The sequence below is a fragment of the Puma concolor genome, chromosome B4 (assembly GCF_028749965.1).
Source record: "Puma concolor isolate L17-30 chromosome B4, mPumCon1.1.hap2, whole genome shotgun sequence".
Lineage (NCBI taxonomy): Eukaryota > Metazoa > Chordata > Mammalia > Carnivora > Felidae > Puma > Puma concolor.
In genome coordinates, this window is record NC_141673.1 from 118829887 (window position 1) to 118857116 (window position 27230).

At 36.9% G+C, this 27230-nt stretch overlaps 1 protein-coding gene across 1 annotated transcript in view; it reads left to right on the top strand.

Annotated features, from left to right (window-relative positions):
• LOC147579456 (uncharacterized) overlaps positions 1-27230 on the top strand; it is a 132112-nt gene that overhangs the window by 45545 nt on the left and 59337 nt on the right. Inside the window, exon 3 of the mRNA XM_086715143.1 lies at positions 18746-18782. The gene's annotated coding sequence lies outside the window, so the exon portion shown is untranslated. The remainder of the gene's footprint in view (positions 1-18745; positions 18783-27230) is intronic.

Below are 27230 nucleotides of genomic sequence, written 5' to 3' on the forward strand. Positions count from 1 at the left end.
AGTATTATTAAATTCTTTATTCTTTATTCCTTTGGCATACAATTTCAATAGAGGTTTAAAGGACTAAGGGGCCACTTTTAAACTTTGCTGATCCTCACTTTCTCTACTGTTGCTGTCACTGCTTTTTATCATCTCCTTGCCATTGTTTAATGCTGTCAACATTCATTTGTATGTAGCCCTCCTGCTCAGGCATTTACATGTTTATAGAATCTAATTTATATGGACCCAAATTCCAAGTCCTAGAATGTCTCTATTCACTAAGAAGGTCCCTACAAGAGAAATATAAGCTGAGTATAATCTAAAACCAAAGTAGTGGTTTCATTCCACTAGGTCAAAATCAACTTGATGATATGGAACCAGATGACAGAACTGAAGACTCCAGTTAATATTCTTTTTATTATGTGATGTGAGCTTGGTCGAAACAAGGTACACCTCTTCATCAGGAGTTAAGTCTAGAATATTTTCTGAGACTTGTTCCCTCATCCAGGTTGAACACAACTTAAGATGTCTCAGTTACCTCTGGAGTCATCTCAGTGACAAAAGTAATTGGGAAAATTTAAGAATATTAGTCAGGAATTAAATCTTAATCATCGAGTTGGGAGCATCATCCAAGGTGCATCCAGGATATTTAGCTCTGCTCATAATCCAGTGGGCTAGTCATTTCTCCCCCAGGTCCTAGTTTTCTCATCTATAAAATGAGAATTGAACTTGCGAGGGGGGTCCATAAGGACTCTGGCACTCCTCATTTCCATGTGTCTATAGTAGAGAGCACTGCTAACCTCAATCACATGTAACATTGAACCCCAGAGAGGAATGGATGGAATTTCTTAGTACATCAGACCACCAAAGCCACCAAAAATAATTTAAGCAGTCTCTGGGAATTTTTGTCACTGTTGTTAGCTGACTTATTAGGAAGGGGCTGGAATGTTCTAGGTGGTCATTGCAGAGATCTAAGGGAGTTCTTCACCTTTAGGTCCCTGGGAGCCTTATTAAGGAAGGCAGATTGGGTATTATAGGTAATTGATTTGATTGAATATTTGGTATCATGTAAAGCTAAAATAATTGGGGAAGTATTCTTAGCAAGAACATTACACACACACACACACACACACACACACACACACACACACACACACAGAGAGAGAGAATAATTATAATTATGTTTAAAAGACTGTTTCCACTCCAACTCTATATTTCTACTCAATTGGGATAAGAGTGTTGGTAAATGACAGCCTTCACACTAAGTGGAAGTGGTTAGTAGGAGTCTGGTTTGGTTGGTCCACTGGATGAGAAGATAATTCTTCAGTAGAGCCTGGAATGAAAAGTGGAGGTTTGGGCATAAAGAGATGGTGACAGTGTGAGCAGCCCTCTCTGAAGGAGAACATGTTCTTGTCACATTCCTAATCTGTTGGCTCTGATCCGATAAAAAGGAGCAACCAAGATAAGGGTTAATGTTTTTGCCTGGTTCCAGTTAGATTTTATATAATGTGAATATAAAATATAAAAAATTTATATATATGTGTGTGTGTATATATATATATATATATATATATATATATATATATATAGTATAGTCTTTGGGTTTCATCATAAAATAACCATTTCACATATAAAATAATCATTTCCTTAATGTAAAAAGAAAATCTTTAACAAAATTTTCCCCAGGTATTTCTCATTGTCTCACACTATTTAAGTATATACCATGATTTTAGTATGCTATCAAAATGGAAGCTTTGAGGAGGGAGATTTGTTATCCCAAATATGATTACATAATGTCTTCAAACATCTCAGGGCTGGCTAATGTGCTTTCATAAAGTGGTTTGTAGAAAACTATGGACAGAACTCCTCAAAGAGCCTTTTTTTTGTTAAAAAAAAATCAGTGTGTGGGATGCGACTTTTCTCAGGAAAATACCTAGCAAGATCTCACATTACTTTTACTGTCTTCCGTAACACGCTTATTTCAACCTACAAACATTGGTTCAGCTGTTGGGCCCACTTAGTTACTAATTTTTCTGTAGAGTTGGTTGATAGGTATAATTAAGGGTTACTTTAAATTTCTAGGCATTAGATAAAAATCTTTCACTCTTTTCTGAAGTTGTGTGATTTCTTTTAGCCAGAATTGTCTGAAATGTTAGCAAATTTCCAGCCATGTAGTTACACAAATTTTGTGACTATGAGTAGAAAAAAAGAGAGAATGTTAGTATATTGTGGTTATCATATTAAATTAGTATTCCTAATTAATCTTCCTAATTTCCTTCTAAGTTGTTTTTGGCATTCACTAGTGGTTTGTGTTTTCCTTTTTTATTCCACAAACAAGCTCTTAATTTATGAATAAAAAATGAACAGAACCTGTGTCTCATCAGATTGGTCACCCTCTGGAGAAAAGCCTAAGTATAAACACACATAGACATACACACCCACACATAAACACACACACACACGCACACACCCCTGCCACTTATAGGTACACAAATAAACACATAAAGGAAGTTACGATCCCATTATCCATCTCCTCTAGAGGCTGTGATAAATTGCAAAGTTAGCATTTTCTGTTAACTGATAAATTCTGTGGATAGCTTTGCATAACCACAGTCTACGTGTCATTACACTTTGAACTATGGTTGTATGTAAACTTTAAAACCACATAGTTTTTATATCAAGGTCAATACTTTTGGTCTTTAGAAGCACCTATTAAATTTTGATTCTCTAAAACTGTAAATAATACAAGGTTTTTGTATATGCAAAAAGCCAAGAGCTTAAAACTTCATGTTGGTGCATAGATGGCATGTTCAGGACACTTAAAATTTCTTTAAGTTTAAAGTTTCCAAAATAAGAAGTCATGTTATTAATATTGCTGTTTTAAACTCAACACATTGCCTGAAATGGAAAATGGTGAGCAGTTGCGTATGACATCATTGTTGTTCTAACTGTTGGAGGAGAAAACGGAATCCCATCTGAGGATACACTGGTCCTTCAACTGGAGTCTGCTAAGGGACAAGAGAAATTTGTGGAGATACTAAAGAGCCAGCACATGATTGTCCCTGATTTGCGGCAGAAACTCACAAAACAACAGCAAATATTGATTAGCTAGCAACGAACTATTCTAGACCAATGGAAGAAAATGCATGAGCAAATGAATCTGATGAAGGTTCAGTGTGGCATACTCTTTGATACTGGGAAACAGATGTCTTTCTATAGTGTGTAGGGGGACAGCCAGTGTTCTTTTGAAACTCATCTTCAGGAATTACTGCATCATATCAGATATCATCTTATGAGGTCATACCCTCTGCAGAAAGTTGAAGTTGATGTGAAAGTAATTAATGTTGGGGGGAAGCTCCCAAGAATGTGACCTTTGCAAAAGTGATGAATTTTGCAATTTTTAAGAAACCATCACAGTGTAAAAATGAACTTTTTGCCCTGCTGGGTTTTCCCCAATTGTCTGAATGTTCCACAAACATGGATCAGATCCATCAGATGAAGTATTATAATTTTATAATTAGGGATTTAAAAATACCTCTGTAAGGCAGTGGGCTGCCTTCTCTAAAGTTGTTGAAGTAATTATGACCTTTAAGTTTAGTTTTTACTTGCTTAAATGTGAATATGTTAGTGTAAAAGATTTCAAATTAATTTTTAAATGGTACACAGTGAGCAATCTGAAAAGCTTTATTTGCCAAAAATATACTGGTAAAAATAATATAACCTAAATAAACTTTTATGTACAGATTTGCAAACAGCATATATCTAAATTTGGAACTCCAAATTTCTTTATCTTTCCATAATTTAGTGAGAAAGGTACATATTTTCCTCAAAATAAGATGGCCAAATCAGCATTTCAGTGTCCTTATATCATCTCTATTTTTGTGATTATTGTGCTTTTCAGGATAGAGATGAATGCATTGACTCTTCAAATATCTGTGGTGAAAAGATAAAATGTCTGAATACCCCAGGTAATCTATTTATGAAGTACCTAGTTTTTGTAACAATGAAAGAAAGGATAGTATCAGGCCCAGATTTGAGCATTTGAGGCTTTTTCAAACACATACATGCTTAAACACACAGGCCATTGATCCTTGTTCAACCGCATATAGATTAGTGAATTTCTGGACTTTTGGGAGAAAATTCTAGCTCTAAATTGTCTTCCTTGTATTTTGTTTTAATTCCTCAACCTCTGCTTGTGAGTTCTCAGGAAATACAAAGATATTTTGTTCATTAGCAAGGGGGGATGTAATTTAAAATGTAAATTGGATGTTAACAGGTAAAACAATGCATTTGAAAGCCAAAAAAACTTGAGTTAGGTTGTTTGGATTTCCTGGATGATTCCTTGAATTCAGATGACTGACCCAGCTCAAGAAAAGGTTAGGACTAGTTCTAAGATGAAGGAGGATAGAAAAGAATGCAAGACTGTGGTCCCAGAGCACCTTCGTTTGTGGGCTGAGCTCACTGAGCTGATGGAAGAGAGCAGGGGAGCTCCAGCTTTTCACTCTTATTCAGAGCTGAGAGCAAAGGGACTAGTTTTCATCATTCTTCCCCATCATTAGTTGCTAGGAAGAAGAGAGATGATTCAGGGTGGAAAACTGCACATGTGAGTGAGTAGTGTATTTTGACTATAGATGAAAGCCGATAGGGAACTTGATTTTTATGAGAACTTTTAATGAGATATGTATTAAAAAAGTTGTTGATTGAAGATAGAAGCCTGAAAATATGAGTCTAGGCTGATTGATGCCTTCAGGTTTCTGTGATACTTTTCCCATGTATCAACAAAGGATCATGTATCAACAAATGGATCCCATGCATCAACAAATGGATCATGCAAGTCCTTTTTGAGAGTGTCCAACTATTTTCATTTAAGCCTGTTGTCTGATTAGGTTATGTTGTCCACTGGGCCATGTGTATAGTTTTCGAAGTCCTGCCTGAACTTGGAAGTATATTTAATTTGAATTATGAGACATTTAGGGGAGTTCATTGAAACTTATGGCATGATTAGCTCACTAATTTTTGCAAAAAAAGATTGGTGCCTGTGGTTCAGAAATTTTGTTGTTTTTGTGTTTTGTTTTTCCCCCTTCCCCTTGAGCTAGTCCCCTTTTGGAGAGTTCATAGGTTCAGAATCTTTGGGTTAAAAAAATATCAACGACAACAACAACAACAACAACAAAAAGAATGAAAAAGAGTGAAGTGAGCTTAAAGGACTTTTAGGACACCAATCCCAGAAGGATAAAAAAGAAAGAGACAGAAAGTGTATTCAAAGAAATAATGGCTAAAACATTCTCTTACCTGGGGAAAGAAACAGATATCAGATGCAGGAACCCACAGAGTAACAAATGAGATAAGACTATGGAGACCCATACTGAAATATACTATGGAAAACAGTATGGAGTTTCCTCAAATAATTAAAAATAGAATTACCGTATGATCTGGCAATTCCACTTCTGCATATACATCCAAGGGAAACAAAATCACTATTTTGAAGAGATATCTGTACTCCCATGTTCACTGCAGCATTATTCACAATAGCCAAGACATAGAAACAACTTAAGTGCCCATTGACAGATGAATGGATAAAGAAAGTGTGGGATATATATATATATATATATATAATTGTTTATATATATTATTGTATATATATATTATTGTTTAACCTTAATTTTGTTAATGTTTATTCATTTTTGAGAGAGAGAGAGACAGAACATGAGCAGGGGAGGGACAGAGAGAGAGGGAAACACAGAATCCAAAGTAGGCTCCAGGCTCTGAGCTGTCAACAGAGCCCAATGCGGGACTTGAACCCACAAACTGCGAGATCATGACCTGAGCTGAAGTCAGCTGCTTAACCGACTGAGCCACCTAGGTGCCCCATATTTAACTTTAAAAAGGAGGGAAACCTTGCATTTTGTGACAATATGGGTGATCTTAAAGTGCATGATGCTGAGTAAAGTAAGCCACACACAGAAAGACAAATACTACATGTTATCAATTTGGAATTTTTAAAAAAGTCAGTCTCCTATAAACAAAGAATAGAATGGTAGTTGTCAAAGCTAGATGAGAAGGTGGGAGAAATAGAGGCTGATATAAGGGTACACAATCAAGTAAAAGATGAATAAGATACAAGAGACTCTCATCCAGCCTAAAGACACATAGAGATTGAAAATGAAAGGATGCAGGCTCCTGGGTGGCTCAGTCAGTTAAGCATCTGACTTCAGTTCAGGTCATGATTTCGTGGTCCATGAGTTCGAGCTCCACGTCGAGCTCTGTGCTGACAGCTCAGAGCCTGGAGCTTGCTTCAAAGTCTGCATCTCCTTCTCTTTCTGCCCCTCCCCCACTTGCACTCTGTCTCTCTCTCTCTCTCGAAAGTAAATAAACATTAATAAATTATTTTTAATAAAATAAAGGAAAATGAAAGTATGGAAAAAGATAGCTCATGCAAATGGAAGTGAAAAAAAAACAAGGTAGTAATACTTATATAAGACAAAATACACTTCATTTTTTTTTAATGCTTTTATTTATTTTTGAGACACAGAGAGACAGAGCATGAGCAGGGGAGGGGCAGAGAGAGGGGGAGACACAGAATCCGAAGCAGGGTCCAGGCTCTGAACTGGCAGCACAGAGCCCGCTGTGGGGCCCGAACTCATGAAGCGTGAGATCATGACCTGAGCTGAAGTCGGACGCCCAACCGACTGAGCCACCCAGGCGCCCCAAGACAAAATAGACTTTAAAGCAAAGACTGTAACACAAGATAAGAAGGGCATTACATAATGATAAAGGGATCAATCTAATAAGAGGATATAACAATTATGAATATCTATGCTCCCAAATTAGGAGCACCTAAACACATAAAGCAAATACTAACAGACATAAAGGGTGAGATTGATAATACAATAATAGTAGGGGACCTTAACACCCCATTTACATCAATAGATAGATAATTTATGTGGATAATCAATAAGGAAGCAGTGTCTTTGAATGACACATTAGACCCAATGGACATATCAGATATATAAAAAATATTCCATTTAAAAACAACAGAATACACATTCTTTTCAAGTGCACTTGAACATTTTCCAGGATATAGTGCATATTAGGCCACAAAACAAGTCTCAATAAATTTAAAATTGAAATCAAATCATGTGTCTTTTCTGACCACATATAAAACTAGAAATCAACCACAAGAAAAAAAAATTGAAAAAACAGAAACACATGGAGGTTAAACAGCATGCTACTAACAACCAATGGGTCAAGAAAGAAATCAAAGACGAAATAGGGGTGCCTGGGTGGCCCAGGTCATGATCTCGCAGTTCATGAGATCAAGCCCCAGGTTGGGCTCTGCTCTGACAGCATAGAAACTGATTGGGATTCTCTTTCTTCCTCTCTCTCTCTCTCTGTCCCTCCCTCAACTCAAAGAAGAAATAAAAAAATACATGGAGACAAATGAAAATGAAAACATAATGATCCAAAATCTTTGGGATACAGCAAAATCAGGTCTTTAAAAAAATTTTTTTAAGGTTTATTCATTTTTCAGAGACAGAGAGTCGGGGTCAGGGGAAGGCGCAGAGAGAGAGGGAGACAAAGAATCTGAAGCAGGCTCCAGGCTCTGAGCTATCAGCACAAAGCCCAACGTGGGGCTCGAACTCACGGACCATGAGATCATGACCTGACCCTCAACCCACTGAGCCACCCAGGCGCCTCACAAAAGCAGTTCTAAGAGAGAAATTTATTGTAATACAGGCCTACCTCAAGAAACCAGAAAAAACTTAACTAAACTATCTAACCTTACACCTAAAGGAACTGGAAAAAGAACAAACAAAGCCCAAGGTGAGTAGAAAGAAGGAAATAATAAAGATCAGAGCAGAAAAAAATGACGTAGAGACTTGAGAGATAGAAAGATAGAGATAGAGAGAGAGAGGTATCAGTGAAACCAAGAAACCAAGAGCTGGTTCTTTGAAAAGGTAAAATTGATAAACCTTGAGGTAAAGTCCCCAAGACACAAAAAGAAAGGGCCCAAATAAAATCAGAGATGAAAAAATAACAACTGACACCACTAAACACAAAAGATTATAATAATACAAAAAATTATATGCCAGCAAATTGGACAGCCTAGAAGAAGTGGATAAATTCCTAGAAATGTATAATCTCCCAAAATGAATCAGGAAGAGAGAGAATATCTTAACAGATTGATACTAGTAATGAAAGTGAATTGGTAATCAAAAAGCTACCAAAAAAAACCAGAAGTCCAGGACTTAAAATTCTACCTAACATTTATAGAAGAGTTAATATCTGTTCTCCTTAAACTATTCTGAAAAATAGAAGAAGAAAAGTTTCCAAATACATTGTATAAGGCCTACATTACCCTGATACCAAAACCACTGCAAAAAAACACTGCAAAAAAAAAAAAAAAAAAAAAAAAAAAAAAAAAGAGAAAACTACAGGTCAGTATCCCTGATGAATATAGCTGCAAAACTCCTCAACAAAATACTGGCAAACTGTGCTCAATAATACATTAATAGGATAATTCACTACAATCAAGTGGGATTTATTTCAGGGATACAAGGGTGGTTCAATATTTGCAAATCAGTCAACATGATATAACACGTTAACAAAATGAAAAATAAAAACCATATGGTCATCTCAATAGATGCAGAAAAAATCATTTGACATAATTCAATATTTATTTATGATAAACCTCTCAACAAAGTGGGTTTAGAGGGAACAGACCTCAATATAATAAAGGCCATATATGAAAAACAACACAGCTAATATCATAACTAATGGTGAAAAACTGAGGGCTTTTTCTCTAAGTTCATGAACAAGACAAGAATGTCCACAATCACCACTTTTATTCCTATAGTACTGAAAGTCCTGGTTATAGAAATAAGACAAGAAAAAGAAAAGCCATCTATATTGGTAAAAAAGAGGTTAAACTGTCACTATTTGCAGATGACATGACACTACACATAGAACACCCTAAAGACTCCACTGAAAAACTATTAGAGCTGATAAATGTATTCAATAAATTTGCAGAATACAAAATTAATACCCAGAAATTGGTTGCATTTATATATACTAATAATAAAGAAGCATAAAGAGAAATTAAGAAAACAATTCCATTTACAATTGCACCAAAAAGAATTAAAAACTAGGAATAGACTTAACCAAGGAGATGAATGATCTATATTCTGAAAACTCTAAATCATTTGATGAAAGAAATTGAAGATGACACAAAAAATAGGAAGATATTCCATGGCTCATTGATTGGAAGAATTAATATTGTTAAAATGTCTATACTACCCAAAGCAATCTACACATTCAGTGCAATCCCTATCAAAATACCAACAGCATTTTTCACAGAACTAGAGCAAATAACACTAATATTTATATAGACTCACAGAAGACCCAGAATAGCCAAAGCAATCTTGAGAAAGAAAAACTAGAGGTATCATAATCCTGGATTTCAAGATATACTGCAAAGCTATGGTAAAACAGTATGATACTGAGACAAAAAATAGACACGTAAATGATGGAAGAGAATAGAGAGCCCAGAAATAAACCTACACTTATACGGTCAATTAATCTATGACAAACAAGCCAAGAATATACAATTGGTAAAAGACAGTCTCTTAAACAAATGGTACTAGGAAGACCAAACAGCTACATGCAAAAGAATGAACTGGACCACATTCTCACACCATACACAAAAATAAAATAGAGGTGCCTGGGTGGCCCAGGTCATGATCTCTCAGTTCATGATATCAAGCCCCAGGTGGGGCTCTGCTCTAAAAAAAATTTAAGCTTTTGCACAGTGAAGGAAACCATCAGCAAAACAAAAAGTAACCTAATGAAAAGGAAAAGATATGTACAAATGATTTCTCTGATAAGGGGTTAATATCCAAAAATATATAAAGAATTTAACACCAAAAACCCAAATAATCCAATTAAAAATGGGCAGGGGACCTGAATACACATTTTCCCAAAGAAAGCATATAGATGGCCAACAGACTCATGAAAAGATGATCAAATCACTAATAATCAGGGAATTCTAAATCAAAACCACAGTGAGATACCACCTTACATCTGTGGAATGGCTAGAATAAAAAAGACAAGAAATAACATGTGTTGGTGAGAATATAGAGTAAAAGGAACTCTCATGCACTATTTGTCGAAATGTAAATTGGTACGGTCACTGTGGAAAACAGCATGAAGTTTCCTCAAAGAATTAAAAATAGAATCACCTTATGATCCAGTAATTCCATTGCTGGGTATTTACCCAAAGAAAACAGAAATAGTAATTTGAAAAGATATATGCCCCTCTATGTTTATTGCAGCATTATGTACAATAGCCAAGATATTGGGTGAAGCAACCCAAGTGTCCATCGATAGATGAATGGTTAAAGAAGATATCGTGTGTGTGTGTGTGTGTGTGTGTGCGTGTGTGTGTGTGTGTGTGAGTGATATTACTCAACCATAAAAAAGAGGAGATCTTGCCATTTGTGACATGTATCTAGAGGGTATTATGCTAAGTGAAGTTAGGCTGAGAAAGACAAATACCATATGATTCATTTATATGTGGAATCTGAAAACCAAAACAAAGGAATAAATAAACAGAAAGCAGAATCAGACCCATTAATACAAACCGATGGTTGCCAGAAGGGAATAGGATGGGGGGATGGGCAAAATGAGGGAAGGGTGGCGGAAGATGCAGGCTTCCAGTTATGGAATGAAGAAGTCATGATATTAAAAGGCACAACATAGGGAATATAGTCAATGGTATTAGTGTTTTACAGTGACAGATGGTAGCTACACTTGTGGTGAGCACAGCATAATGTATAAACTTGTTGAATTACTATGTGGTACACTTGAAACTAATATAGCATTGTGTATATTATATAGCATCTCAAAAAAAAGATGAATCAGATCTGAGGATCCAGTATATAATGCGGTCACTATAGTTTATAATACTATGGTATGTAATTGAAATTTGCTAGGAGAGTACAACTTAAGTGCTCTCACTAAAAAATATATTTATAAATATGTGAGATGACAGAGGTGTTAATCATCTCAATGGTAGGAATTCTTTTATGATGTGTACATCTGTCAAGTGATTGTGATGTACACTTTAAATATATTACTATTTTATTTGTCAGCTATACCTCAATAGATTGATTCAGCTACTTTTCTATTCCTTCTGTTACATACACTCATATAATAGATATATATATGTGTATATATATGTTTATATATGAAAATGCTTACATGGCTTTTAGTGTTTAGCAGTACAATAGTATCTTAAATTTAGAAAGAAGCTTTGTGGAAACTTTCTACACCTCTATTTATTACTTTTTAAAAAGTATTTATTTATTTTGAGAGAGAGAAAAAGAGAGCATGTGAGCAGAGAAGGGGCGGAGGGAGATGGAGAGAGAGAATCCCAAGCAGTCTCCATGCTCAGTGTGGAGCTGATGTGGGACTCAATCTAATGACCATGAGATCATGACCTGAGCAGATATCAAGAGTCCATCACTTAACCAACAGAGCCACCCAGGCACCCTTCTACACCTCTCTTTAAAGTGATTTAACAGTGAGGAGGGGTGTCTGAGCTCACCGGGTGTCAGTTGAGCAGCCTGAAGAGAAATACTTCGGAGTACTGATGTCAGCAGCAGGACCCAAGTGGAGCCGACCATGCGCTTGAATTATGCGTCAAAAATACTTACTAGTTTTGCAACCTAAGCAAAGACTACCATGTGTTGATCTTCACATGCCACTCAGCTTGTTTTGTTTCATGACGGAGGGTGGTGGCCACAAAGGTCTAGACATCAACAGTGATGCACTACCTAATTACCTATTGTCCAATTAAAACAAAAAATTTTTTTAAGTAGGCTCCATGCCCAATGTGGGAGCTTGGTCTCATAACCCTGAGAGAAAGAGTCACATGCTCTGTGACCTGAGCCAGCCAGGCATCCCATCTATTGTTCTATTTTTAAAATGAACTCTGACCCACACATAATCAGCCTATCATGTCATGGCAAGGTTGGATAATTCACCAAATCTGGCACGGTCGTTTGTTTTCCAATAGGCTTCATATTCCATGGCTCCCACTGGTGTATGTGAAGGGTTGTCATTGGTCTCTTATATCAGCAAGAATGGTACCAATGTGGGACTGATGAATATATGCAAATATGCTGGAAGTTACCCAGACACATCATTCAATCTCTGGATCACCAAGGTCCAGGCTGGAGCTCTGATGAACTTTGAGATTCTCTCCCCTGATCAGTGCCATGGATAGTATTTTTGGAGATGGCTCTGATGACAGTATCTTTAGCTTCATCTGGATCCTGTCAGCAATTCCTACTGCTCTTTCAGTAGTAATACCTACTACTGTTTCCAAGACAGGATTGCTTACTGGAGCTGTAAGGCACAAACCTACTTAAATCCACAATGAGAAGCAGATATAGCTGGTTCCTTCCAGACAGTTTGTTCAGAAGTCTTTTAGATTTCCTGCCAAAGGGCATTGCTAATGTTGCCATTAATTTAAAGCTGCTCCACTCATGTAGTATAACTAAAGTTACTTCAAGTCAGTTGGCTCATGATGACATGCAACCAGCCTTAAATGCTCGGCAACTTGGTGGTCAGATGACTGAAGGAAGTCTGTGGGCTATTGTAAGTCTGTCTTCTTTTGAAGTTCATAATGACACAATGATCTCTGTTTCTCCAGAAGTGCGCATAGAAGGATCAGTTGGATGGCTCAGTAACATGGCACCAGCATATCTCTTTTATGGGTTGCCTCCTAACTTCCTTGGGGAATAGAGAAATCTGATTGACAGCTTTTGGATTGTCCTTGAGGAACACTATCTAGTGTTTACATATTGTGATATCAACATTTAGAAGAACTGTATTTTTGAAATATGTTTGAGTCATCGTGAGCTGATTGCATTCCATAGAAAGATGACCCATCTGTCTTTCTTAATATACACAGAATTCAGTCTTATTTATAATCTCATTTCTTGTGGGTTGGAGTTAGAGTTGGGTTAAATATAAACTCAAATTTTAAGTATTTATCATAGTAAATTCAGGACTTACATTTATTTGGACACCAGAGCATGTTACTAAATTAATGCTATGGAATTTTGTGGATCTAACTTTAGGTTAAGCGAATACATACCCGTTTCGGTTTACACAAAGCTCATAAGAATACTTATGAGCTTTGGTGCTTCTCACACGTCATGTTAACTAAGATAACAACAATAAGTTATGATTTAAAGCTGGATTAAATGATTAAATGATGATGTTCAACATGTAAATGCTGAAACTATCAATCATGTTAGTTATGCTGACTTTATTTATTAATCACATGTATTTATACTCTTGCTCTTTTTTGCCTTTTAAGAGTATTTGGGGCTTTCATCAAGCATACTTTAATTACTTCCTTATTTTTAGAACTTTCAAGAATTCTTGCCTTTTGTCGCTTTGCTTTATCTTTGCTTTGTTTCCTTTGCATTTGTACCCCCTGAAAATCAGCCTTAAGCATCTAATGTATAAAGATGGTTATAATGGCTATGCTTTTTTCTATTGATTCTGCTCTATAAAATTGCACAGCTTCCTTTTAAAAATTATAAAAGTCACAAATTTGTCACAAGGAAGGCCAATGGAGAAAATGCAGTATCCAATTTAGCCATGTATAAGATTGGATTGAACGATGTTGACTTTACTACTGATGTCTTTTGCAGCTGTTTGGGAGCATTCCTGTTGGCACCTACAGACTTGTTTACTATTGCATTAATACTTGGGAGATCAGCAAAATGCCTTTGTTCTAGCCTCTAACTCAGCTAATGAGCAAAGAAAGCCAGACTTCATGTCTAGAGGATAATCAAAGGAGCTTTATCTAACAGACTGAAATGTTCAGTACCAAAGGCAGTATAAAAGTTCTTTGTTTCAGCTGTGAATAACCAATACCCTAACACTATTCAGTGCCATTGGGCTGAATAACCTGGACATATAAGAGGGAGCCTTGTGTCCTTGGTGTGGTTGTGAAATCAAGCTTTGAGATGGAACTGAAGGGCTGGTGAGAAGTAAAAGTCTCTGATCTATGAGACTGTGGTTCTCAATCTTGCTGCAGATGATGCACTTGGCTCTGTGTGTGGCTTGTTTTAGCCATATTAAGTGGCAATGTGCCTGATGGTCACAATTAACATTGGCTAGCAATATAGGAGCACCAATCCATGAACCTGAAAGTCACCCAAACTATAATTTATTTTTAAATATCAAAGTAGGAATATAACATGTGTCCGAGGTAGTCTACCCTCAGGGAATTTTCGGTCAAATGGTATGATCACCACTTTTATATTGGTTATTTAAATCCTGACATTTAAATATTTTTTACTTTTGTGAATGCAATGTTTCCTAAACATATAATTACTCTTGTAAGAACTAGTTTTCTATTAAAAGGTAGTTTTCTATCAAAACTAGGTTTCTGATTGAATATATTTCAGTATTCCTAACTTTTAGTACTGGGAGGTATCTATTAGGGGTCTAAATTATAATTCATTATATATAAATTATTTGTTGAAACATCAGAGATGCTGATTTATACATATTATACCTTTAATAAGTGAACTCAACTGCTATACATAAGAATTAAAGGTACTTAAGGAAGAAATAAATTTTTTTCTGGGGTTTATGGTTTTTTCAATTACACTTTTGTGTCTTAGCTAGTGCTGCCATAATAAAATATCATAGATTGGGTGGCTTAAACAACAGAAATTTGTTGTCTCACAGTTCTGGAGGCTGGAAGTCCAAAATCAAGGTCTCAGATGATTCGGTTTCTGGTCAAAGCTAACTTCCTGGCCTTCTTGCTATGGCCTTACATGGCCTTTTTTTTTTTTTTTTTTTTTTGGTGCATGCACACAGAGGGAGTAATGTGGGTGTGGGGGTCATTGGTTGGAGAGAGAGAGAGAGAGAGAGAGAGAGAGAGAGATCTGGTCTCTATTTATAAGGCCATTAATTCTATTGGATCAGACCCCATGCTTATGACCTCATTTAATCTTAATTACTTTCTTAAAGGCCCCATCTCCAATATAACCTCTCTAGGGGTTAGGACTTCAACATATGAGTTTTGGGAGGGACACAGACATTTACCTCATAACAACTGGTAATCCACAGTTTCACATAGAAAAGATAAATTACCCTTTACTTTATTACAGCTGGATGGGGCTTCCCTATATACTTGGGAGAATTAAGTTATAAGATATTGTTGTAATTGATATTTGAATAATGGGCATAGACATACCACAGATTAATGTGAAGTTGCCTTAGTTCTTTTTTAGCCATTACACCTAATGGAGTAATATCAATGCCATTCTTTGATTGTATGTAAGCTAATTAAAAACACGAATATATCATTTATTCCCATCACACTTTGTGATGGGAATAAATGATATATTCGTGTTTTTAATTACATATATCTATATATAGATATCTTTATGTGATATCTATATATAGATATCACAGATATGATAACTGTGGTAGATAAGTGGTATTTTACTCTATGGTGGTCTAGAGAAGTAAATGACTCACCAAGTTCATGGGGCTTGTCTAGGCCAAGGCCTTATTTGAATCCTTTTGGCTATCTCAAACTTTGTGCCTTTTTCTTGCATCACTGTTGCTTAAAAGAGAGTGTTACATGTCCAGGAATGTAATGGAACCAAAGGCAGTACTACATTGGGATTCCCACATTCGGGATTCTGGATTGTTTAGCCTCGTTTCTATTAACTGGGCAGGATAGCCATAAGACTGCTCTATTTAAATAAGCCCAACACTAAAGCCCCTACCTACTGAACTTTGAGAAATTTTCCAAAGAAACATTTTCAAGTAGCCATCTTGAGAGCTGTAGCCTGAGTACAACTTAAATGATAGTACCAAAATAACTTAGGTCAAGCTGTATTTCTGCAGGGCAGTCTGGAGCCTAGCCTGAATGTTTGGTAGCTACAGTCAAGCAGAACTTTGTTATTTCATTTTTCACTTGTATAGTATGGGTTAATGGCACCTTAAAAATTGAGGTCAGTTCATTCTGGTAACTTGGTGGTGTTTCAGGGCTATAACACTATAGCATGGGAATTCACATCAGGATTTACCAATAGTAATCGGGTGAGCAAGAAGTATTAAATGAACTTCATAAAAGCATGAAGTCAGCAGATGCCAGAGCAAATGTTGGCTACTGGGCATGAATGTAGACTTCTGACATGATATAGGACAGCTTTAAGGAAGTGACAAGATAAAAATAAATTAGAGAAGAACTAATTAAGTTCCATACCAGTTTTTGACTGTGCCTGCTAAAGCTGGCTGTCTATTAAACTTGGTTTTCATTAAAATCGCCTTGGGCAGAGAAAGGTGTTCTTACTCTGTTTTCTTTTGTATCATAACCTAACATTTTCATTTCACCTGTAAGTTGAAGACAGATTATTAACCTATGGTTAAATATGATAGGAAGTTATTATTGAAGGGATACACACACACACACACACACACACATATTGCAAATTCATGAAGCATCCTATTCCATTTTTATCTTATGTTGAGTTGGACAAGTTTGTGCATTTATTTCAAATGATAGTTAATTAAAATTTGAAAGCATTTAAACTGTCACATAAAGTTACAATTCTTTCATTGCAATGATAGCAATTCAGCAGTTTTAGAATTTCTGTTTATAGTTTTTATAATTGTTTACTAGAGATTTTGAGATTCTAGTTCTGTGTTGAATTTGCAAAGGTGGATTTAGATAGCACTGCAATGACAGTTTAACACACTTAAGGTTGTAAAAGTAATTGACTCTATTTTGGAGTGGTGTTGATATGACTAATTCAAAAAGAAAATGTTCCTTATATCTAATTGCATTAGAAGAAGGAGAACCTTGTATCAGGGTACAATTAGGAGGCTGAAACCATACTGGTAACTTAAGCAAGGGAAATTTATCACAAATATTATCATTTTAGTCCATTTAGGTTGCTATAACAAAATGCCACAGACTGGGTAGCTTATAAACAACAGAAATTTATTTTGCAGTTTTTGAGGCTGGAAGTCCAATATCAGGGTGCCAACATGGTCAAATGAGGGCTTATTGCCGGGTCCCAGACTTCTTGTTATATTCTCACATGGCAGAAGAGGCTTAGGTAGCTCTCTGGGGGTGTCTCTTTATAAAGGCATTAATATCATTCATGAGGGTGTCCCCCTCATTAGCTAATCACCTCCCAAAGATCCCACCTACTAATACCATCACAGTGGGCATTAAGATTTAAATATATGCATTTTGAGGGGACACACACATTCAGACACAGCATTTATTAACTAGGAAAAGGTAGGTAATTACAAAAAGGGGTAAAAGAAGTTTGCAAACAATATAGCAATAACAAAGGTAGGGAACAGCTGCTACCTCTAGGGCTAAGGGAGAGAATCCACAGAAGTAAAACTTGGAAGAGGGCTCCTCCCCCAAAGATAGATATTCAGACCTTTTTGGAGAGGGTACAGCTGCAGGCTACTAGATGCAAAAGAAGTTCCTGAAGTCCTGAAGTGCCTTAGACCAGAGCTGATTGTAGCTGTTTGGCTGGGGCTGGTGAAGAAGCAATTCACCTTGCCAGGGTGCTAGCCAAATTTGCTGAAAGATGAGAACCAATGGGTCTTTCATGTGCCACTGGCAGCCTCATTATAGGGGTAAGAAGAAAAGCAGATCAAAATGAGGAAAAGAAGCTCCTTCCTCTTGCAGTGTGCCTTGCATGGCCTCTGCAGAAAAGCATCACCTGTACTAGAAGACAAAGAAAAAACGTTTATAATATCCAGCTCCATTATCATAAAGCACTGCAAAGAAGGGTAATTCCACAGTGAGCTAGCACTTCACACACCCTAGAATGGCTATCAATATCAAAAAATTGTCAAGAAGATAACAAATGTTGATGATGGTGTGGAGCAACTGGAATTTTGAGTGGTGTGTCCACTCAAAATGCTGGTAGGAATGGAAGAAAGTGGTGCAGTTCTTTGCAACAGTCTGACAGTTCCTCAAGTGGTAATATAGTTACCATATGACCCAGAAGTTCCACTCCTAGGTATAGCCCAAGATAAATGAAAAAACACGTCCACACAAACATCTGTGCACAGATGTTGATAGCAGCATTATTCAAATATCCCCAAAGGGAAAACAACCCAAATGCTCATCAATTGATAAAAGGATAGGTTGACAAAATACGGTATATCCATACAATGGAATGTTATTCAGCAATAAAAAGGAATGAAGTACTGATACATGCTACAACAGGGGTGACAGTTGAAAACATTATACTGAATGAAAGAAGATAGTTACAAAGGATCACATGTTCTATGATTCCATTTAAATGAAATGTCTAGAATAGGCAGAACTATAGAGACAGAAGGTATATTTATAGCTATCTGGGTGGGTAGAGGATGGAGAATGAGTGGTGATGGCTAAATGTAGAGTTTCTTTTTGAGAGGAGATGACAATGTTATAAAACTGATCATGGTGATGATCACATAGCTCTGTGAATATTCTTAAAACCATTGAATTGTATATGGTAAGTGGGTGAATTGTATGGTGTGTGAATTATATCTCAATAAAATGTTACAATTTTTTTTTAAATTAAGAAAAAGGGCAGATTTGAAACTGAGAGACAATAAATTGATTGCTGGTAGAAATCTCAACACTTTGGACAACAATGTAGCCATTTTACTATGCTAAATTTCAAAAAAAAATTTTTTTTTACAGGAAGCTACTAAAGATGTCCAAAGCCCAAATAGGATAGGTGAGTTGCTCAGAACATGTTTTTCCTGACTCCCAGTTTATTGTTTGTTGTACAAGACAATACTACTTTAAGAGAGTCTTTAAGAAAGGATTCCAAGAGGGGCACCTGGCTGGCTCAATCGGTTGAGCATCTGACTTCAGCTCAGGTCATGATCTCACAGTTCATGAGTTCCAGCCCCATGTCAGGCTCTGTGCTGACAGCTCAGAGCCTGGAGCCTGCTTCAGATTCTGTGTCTTCTCTCTGTGTCTCCCCCTTTCATGTTCTGTCTGTCTCTCTCTCTCAAAAATAAATAAACATTAAAAAAAAAGAAAGGATTCCAACAACCTCTGTCCTTCCCAGAGAAAGGTGCTTTCTGAGAGCAGAGACTTAGGCATAACTCTGTAGCAGAACCTATCTAACTCTGACTTAGATGTGTTAAAGGGATAAGGTATCAATTTTTAAGGTGAAAACTACAGGTCTGAGTATGAACATGGCCTCAGGTACAGGTATGAAAAACAGCTGTTTGGAAAATATATTACCAGTCTGAAGATGAAAGGACTGTTGATGGAATGAAGATAATATTTTGAATTAAGTTACTAAGAAGTTTTTGAATTTTGATAAATATAGACTTCTATCTTCCTACAAGAGAATATTATTTCTTACATGCATTACCGTTTTAATGCTTTACATTTTAAAGTCTCGAGACGTAAATCAATATGGACACAATTCTGGATCATGCGTTAAATAACTTCTTTCTGGGGGCTCCTGGGTGGCTCAGTCAGTTAAGCATCTGACTTCGGCTCAGGTCATGATGTTGAGGTTCATGGGTTTGAGTCCCACGTTGGGCTCTGTGCTGACAGCTCAGAGCCTGTCTGGAGCCTGCTTCAGATCCTGTGTTTCCCTCTCTCTCTGCCTCTCCCATGCCCATGCTCTGTCTCTTTTTTCCTCAAAGATGAATAAGCATTAAAAAACATTTTAAATAACGTCTCTCTGTGTGATAATTCACATCCAAGATTGCTTAGTTATATGGTTTATGTTCATCTGTAGATGATTTGTAATGTTTTTCTCATTTTCACTGTATCTTTAGCACTGTGTCTTTCTTCTATCACTTCTGGTTTGACAAACAGGAATAGTAAGCCATATGTCATTTACTGTATTAATATTACTCTAAATATTTCTTCTAGTTGTATTTAAAGACAGCATTCCCTTCCTTGAACAACAGAAGTATCACAACTAACAACATTTTTGTTATATTTTGGAGGTTAAACCTTCCAAAAAGATCAGGAATGTAGAAATTTTATTTTTACTTTTATTTTAAAAAAAAAATTTTTTTTCAACGTTTATTTATTTTTGGGACAGAGAGAGACAGAGCATGAATGGGGGAGGGGCAGAGAGAGAGGGAGACACAGAATCAGAAACAGGCTCCAGGCTCTGAGCCATCAGCCCAGAGCTGGACGCGGGGCTCGAACTCACGGACCGCGAGATCGCGACCTGGCTGAAGTCGGACGCTTAACCGACTGCGCCACCCAGGCGCCCCTATTTTTACTTTTAAAGGAAGAAACTGTATCTGTTTCATATTACTGAAGGATATATACTATTTTTAAGCAATTTTTATATTTTCCTGAATGGCTTCAAATACACTGAAGGTTTCAGTGTATCATTTAATCTTATTTTTTTAAACTGATTATAATTTTTAGAGTTTGAATATTTTCCTGCAGTGGAACAACTCTCATCGCCATATTAATAAGAGATTCATAAATACTAAACACAACTTGTGGATAACATCATAGCTAATAAATCAATAAAAATATTAAGTTGCCTTGTAGTTTTATTATGTAAGTTGTTTTTTGATTGGAAGAGTTATGTTATAAAAGGCAGCAACCTCTGAGGTATGACAGAAGAGTGATGAAGAGGATGGCCAGAATCTTTATTCACATCATTTGAGAACAACCCTACATCCTTTAACTAAAGCATAAGCACCTTGAGAGCAGGACTGGGTCAAATGCTATAATTGTGGATTTAGTGAAAGACCCAGAAGTTATTTTCCTGAATTGAATAATAAAATTCAGTTAATAAGTGTTTCCAGATCTTTGGAAAATCTGGCATAAAGCTCTCTACATGGGTATTTAAAATTTAGGGGTGCCTGGGTGATTCAGTTGGTTAAGCATCTGACTTCAGCTCAGGTCATGGTCTCGCGGTTCATGAGTTTGAGCCCCACATTGGGCTCTCTGCTGTCAGCACAGAGCCCGCTTCAGACCCTCTGTCTCCCTCTCTCTCTCTGCCCTTTCCCTGCTCACACATGCTCTCTCTCTCTAAAATAAAAAAACATTAAAAAAATTAAAAAATTTAAATAACCTCTTTCTAGACAAAAAGAGAAAAACATTAAATAGCCTTAACTGACATGTTATAAATGTGCTTGGCAGTTCAAGTTACTTATAAATGTAGGAGCTTTCAAGTTTTAGGGAAACATGTTTCACATTTATATTTTGAGAAAAATTTTGCAGCTAGTTCTGCAAAGATAATCTGAAAGATGAAGTTCATTAAAAGGAAGAAAATCAAAAGCTGAAACAGATTTCCTCTCATGTCCATGGTGCTGTTGGCATTTCTTTTCTCCCCTAGTTGAAGCAGAGTGGATTTATTTTGTGCTACTGGCACCACCTGGGAAGTGAAATAGTTCTTAGGACTGTTTGTTTATAGGTTGCAGATGGGAAGGAGAGAATCTGAAGAATAACTTTATCTGCATTATTACACCATAAGTGGGAGACCAGCAGATGTCAGCATAAAGATACAATTTCTGCTGTTTTCCATTACACCTAGCTGAAAATATTGGGTCCTGCTGCTCAAATAAATGACAACAGCTGGAGCTTCTTCCCCTTTCCAGATGATAATTCCCCCTCTAGGGATATAGCAGCACTTAGAGGTATCTGTAGAAGAATTATTTCATGCTCTTGGAAATTACCTGTCCTCCATACACATGACAAATACCAGCTCTCAGGATTCTTATTCTACATTTCTGGAGTAGCATCTTGGATTTTTGTATTTTTGGTAATCTCTACAGGTTATTCTAATGCACAGCTACAACTGAGAACTGATGTCTAAAGGAGTAATAACAAATATATGACTTTTGCTTCCCTTCATACTTGTTTTATCTAAGTGTGTCCTTGGATTTCACTTTTTTGAAAGCTATTTGTTGATTTATTTTTATTAATTCATCTACAATTTACTGAGTCTACTATGCCCCAGGAATTGTGCTGAGGCTAAGAAGAGTACCCTTAAGTGTGGTTGAGAAGATATATTAAGTAATTTTAATACAAGGTGACAACTATGATAGAGATAAATTCAACAGTGGGGAGGAACTCTTAAGAAACACAGTCATGACATGACTAAAATATTAATGGGGAGGAGAGAGCCTGGACAGACAGCCAAGAAAGTAAGCCTGGACAGTCATGGGTGCCCCCTGTCCTTGGTGCTGAACCATCTCTTCACCTGCTAGGGTAAGGAAGTTGTTCCTAATATATGGCTTCTGATGATTTCTTTACTACCTCTCCACTAATTCTGAAGCAGATGAGGAAAGAGATAGCAACAATAGAGGAACACAAATATAAGCAGATCAAAGAGGTTTTTGCGTAGACAGCTACTGAGTTATTGACTCAGTAATGTGGGCATTTGGGAAAGTAGAGAGCACAGTTTTCAAATAATTAATTCCAAGAAAAATGTTTCTTCTTTGGAAACATAAGCTCTTCAGTACTTTCTACAGTGCTATTCTTATGTAACCAGAGGCTTTCCAATAATGCTAACAATGTGAAATGAGTCTGGAAATACACCTCTAGATGAAGGGGGCATGAAAGACATTCAGGGACAGAAAGCATTATTAAGCAAAAAAAAAAAAAAAAAAAAAAAAAAAAAAGGACTCATTCAAGGATCTACACGTAATTTAATATACCAAGAACATATAGTATGATGATATGATATAATGGTGAAGATCTAGCTGTTACCAAACAAGGCCAGCCCTTGGGCTCTCTAAGCAATAAAAATTGACAAGAGGCCAAATGGGAGTTTCAGGCAGCACTTTATTTAATTTTTTTAATGTTTATTTATTTTTGAGAGACAGAGAGATACAGAGTATGAGTGGGGGAGGAACAGAAAGAGAGACACAATCTGAAGCAAGGATCCAGGCTCTGAGCTATCAGCACAGATGTGGGGCTTGAACCCACGACCCATGAGATCATGACCCGAGCCAAAGTTGGATGCTTAACCAACTGAGCCACCCAGGCACCCTCACAGGTGGGACTTTATATTGGGACTTGTGCTTGAGTACAAGTGAAGCAGCACAAGGGAAAGAATCCTCAGGCTGACTCACTGATCAGGGAGAGTTTTTAAGAAAAAGTTGGGTGGGTAAAGGATGACATATAATCATGTAGAGGCAAGGATTTGTTAACACCTGTGTACTTGAAGGTCTTGCTTTTTCATGCATCACATGTTTAATTTCATGCACCACATATTAAATCACACCTGGGGGTGATTTTTAGTATCACAATGAGGAAAAAAGTTGGTGAAAGGTCAGCACTGGGATCCATCTTGGAGCAGACTGTTTTGGTCTTGAATCTTCTCCAGTCTTTGTAGGAAGCATCCTCCTTTCAGTAAGCATTCTCCCTATGCATTCCTGCAGAATATGCTACTTAAGAGGCATAGAGTTTTAGCCTTTACTTTTCCTTATGGAGGCAGCCAAAGAATGATGGATTTTGTAGTCAGGGTTGAGGGGACCTGAGTCTAGTCCCTGCTCTGTCTCATAACTAGAAATTATCATGGAAGATCTTGCATGTCTATTTGTGTGTTTGATAGTGTCCAGCGAGTCTCTTAAACTATCTTCATTCTTTTTCATTCTTTTTCCCTTTTGATCCTCTGATTGGATGAATTCCATTGCCCCATCTTTGAGTTCTCCAGTCCTTTTGCTTCATCTGCTCTGTTGTTAAACCCCTGAATTGAATTTTTTCAGTTCAGTTAATATATTTTTCAGCTCTGTGATTTCTGTTTGGTACCTTTTAAATATTTTATATTTCTGGGTTGAATTATCACTGCTTATGCATTGCTTTCTTAACCTCAGTGAATATTTTTATGATTATTATTTTGAACTCTCTATAGGGCAAAGCCTGTATCTCCATTTTGTTCAGATTGGTTTGTGAAGATTTCTCTTATTCTTTGTTTGGTACATATTCCCCTGTTTTTTTGTTTTCTTTGATTTTTTGTGTTGGTGTCTGCATTTAAGATAAAACAGCCTCCCCTTCCAGTCTTAGAAAATGAGCCTCATTCATCAGTCCAGCTTGGGCTCCTGATTGCCTCTCAAAATTTTGTGATCATCCAAACCTCCTTCTTTCTAGATGGTTCCCAGTAGTTGAGGGTATAAAAGACCTACCAGTGTTCTCAAGGGATGGATTGTAGTTATTACCTAGATGCAGGGTGATTAGAAGCCAGACCCTCAGATAGCAGCTGGGAAAGTATGTAGTTAAGCAGCCTGCAGGGAGAAACTAAGAAATGGGCATTTTGTCTGGGAGTATAGCTACAAGGAAGTTCTCTGGCACCCATTAAGAACTGTTTCTTTGTTTGCTATAGCCCCACAGGACTCATGAATGCAAGCCCTGTTGGGTATTAAAGAGCCAGGCATCTGGGGAACTTGTCTCTTGTGTGGCTGCTACAAAAGCTGGGGCACCAGATATATGGATAAGCTCCTTCCGTGGAGCGGGTTAGATGGAGAAGGCAAGAGGGGTATCCTCTAGCTTCCTTGGTCTCTGGAGGAGAATTGCAGCCAACCCTTATTAGTATCTGCTGAGGTAGAAGACTGGCCCTCATAAGACTAGTAGCTTTGAAAATATGGAGATAAACCTCTTTCAGGGAAAGACTTAGAGATAGGCATTTTTTCTTATTTTCTCTGCACTGAGGCCTGGAGGGGATAGTTGCAGTGAGTGCTCATGCATTGTTAAGAGTTGATTCTTTGTTTGCTATAGTCTTGTAAGTCTCATGGACACAAGCCTTTGGCTTTCAGAGAGGGGCTTGTTAGAAACCCAAACTTCTTGTGGGAGTCTTTAAAGTTAGGGTGCTAGATATGGGGTCCAAACCCTTCACTCAGGGTGAAGCTCAGAGTTGGGAGTTTCCTTCCAATTGTATGGCACTGTGCTGGGTATGGGGTTTATGGTAAGAGAATATCTCAGCTTTTCCTATCCGTTTCAATGTGAGTATTTTCTCATTTGTCTAATGTGCAGGAGTCACTCAGCTAATTTCTGAATCTCTTTCAGAGGGGTTTGCTCTGTGTGGAGTTGTACATTTGGTGTGTCCATGGGAGGAGGGAGGAAGAGAGCTCAGGAGCTCCTATATTGCCATGTTGGTCAACTCTTCAGTCCCCAATTACTTCTCAAATATTTTGCTAAGTTCACACATTGGTTTAAGTTGGTTGTTTTACTATTATTATGAATAAATTGCTTTTTAATATGGTTTATGTATTCTTATTTTTATTGTTGCCCCATCTTTGGCCAGTGGGAACTTCTTCAAGTTGTCTCATAAGTGATCTGATGTATGGTCAAAGTACCGTATTTTAAAATTATTTGAAATAATGTCTATCTGTGTGTTTTCAGTTTGATACGAGATGACTTCATTTATTTCATTTTGCTTTTGATATTTAGGGATTGCTTTATTTTCATTTTGATTTCTTTTAAAGTTATGTAAAATGTTTACATGATTCCAAAGTCAAATTGACAACACATGTTGTATTCAGAAAAGTTAAGTGTCTGTTTCTGGCCCTTTCTCTCCCTCTATAGATAATCCTTTGATGTATTTTATAAGTTATTTTTTTAATGTTTTATTTATTTTTGAGACAGAGAGAGACAGAGCATGAACAAGGGAGGGGTAGAGAGAGAGGGAGACATAGAATCCGAAGCAGGATCCAGGCTCCGAGCTATCAGCACAGAGCCTGACGCGGAGCTCGAACTCACAAACTGTGAGATCATGACCCAAGCCAAAGTCGGACGCCCAACTGACTAAGCCACCCAGGTGCCCCTATAGTTTATTTTTTAAAACTAAAAGTGTGCATGTGACAGGCACCTGGGTGGCTCAGTCGGTTGAGTGTCTGAATCTTGATTTTGGCTCAGGTCATGATCTCATGGGTTCATGAGTTTGAACCCCGCATTGGGCTCTGTGCTGACAGTGTGGAGCCTGCTTGGGATTCTCTCTCTCTCTCTCTCTCTCTCTCTCTCTCTTTCTTTGTCCCTACTCTGCACACATTTTCTTTCTCTCTCTCTTTCTTTCTTTCTTTCTTTCTTTCTTTCTTGCTTTCTTGCTTTCTTGCTTTCTTGCTTTCTTGCTTTCCTTATTTCTTTCTTTCTTTTCCTTTTCTTAGCTAAATACTATGTTTATTCTTCTACATCTTGTTTTTCTTCCAGCTAAGATTATATTTTGATGATCACTTCATATTAGTATATAGAAGTAATCCCCATTGTTTGTATAGCTGTGAGTTGTAATAGGAAGCTTAATTTATAATGTTTCATACTTTGTAATAGATTCTTTAGATTATATAGAAGAGGTTCTGTTATCTGAAATTTAACCAAACCAATAAAATACTCTAAAAAAATCTCTCAAATGAACACTGAGACATCAAAAGAATATTCATAGAAGCATTGTTTGTAGTGGCAAATCTGGAAACAACCTAAATTTCCATCAGTAGTAAGAAGGATGAATGCATGCTGGTATGGTCAACTAATAGAATGCTGCAATAATGAAAATAAATGACCTATAGTTGTGCACATTCAGTATGGATAAATCTTAGAAATATAATATCAAGTCAAAAAATAAGTTGTAGGATATGCATGATTTCATTTTTAAAGAAATAAAAATGTGCAAAATGAAACCATATGTTGTACAAGGATACAATCATAGTACTAAAACCATAACTAAATGCAAAGTAATGATAAACAAAAACTTTAAAATGGTGGAATACTGATGGGAGCCAAGTGGGTAAGGAGGAAGGACAGTGAGATTAGGGAGGGACCCACAGAGAATCTTAAGCAGCTTCCACACTCAGTGTAGAGCCTGATGCAGGGCTCAGTCCCACAACCCTGGGATCATGACCTAAGCCAAAATCAAGAGTCAGACGCTCAACCAGCTGAGCCACCCAGGCACTCCAATGCTCATTTCTTATGCTGATGTAGGATGCATGAGATTTTTCTTTGGACCAGTTGGTTGTTATACCTCAAACACATGTTATAAATATTTTGTATTTATTCAATATTTAATATATTTTTCTACAGAATCATACATCAAATGGTAATGTTTAGAGATTAAGACTATGCAACTATGAGTGAAAAAGCCAACTGACAGTATTCTGTGAATGGTTATTGATGGTATGGAATAAACATTTCAGAGCCAGAATCATATTTATAAAATATAATAATAATGTGCTCTGGAGAACTGTACTCAATAACT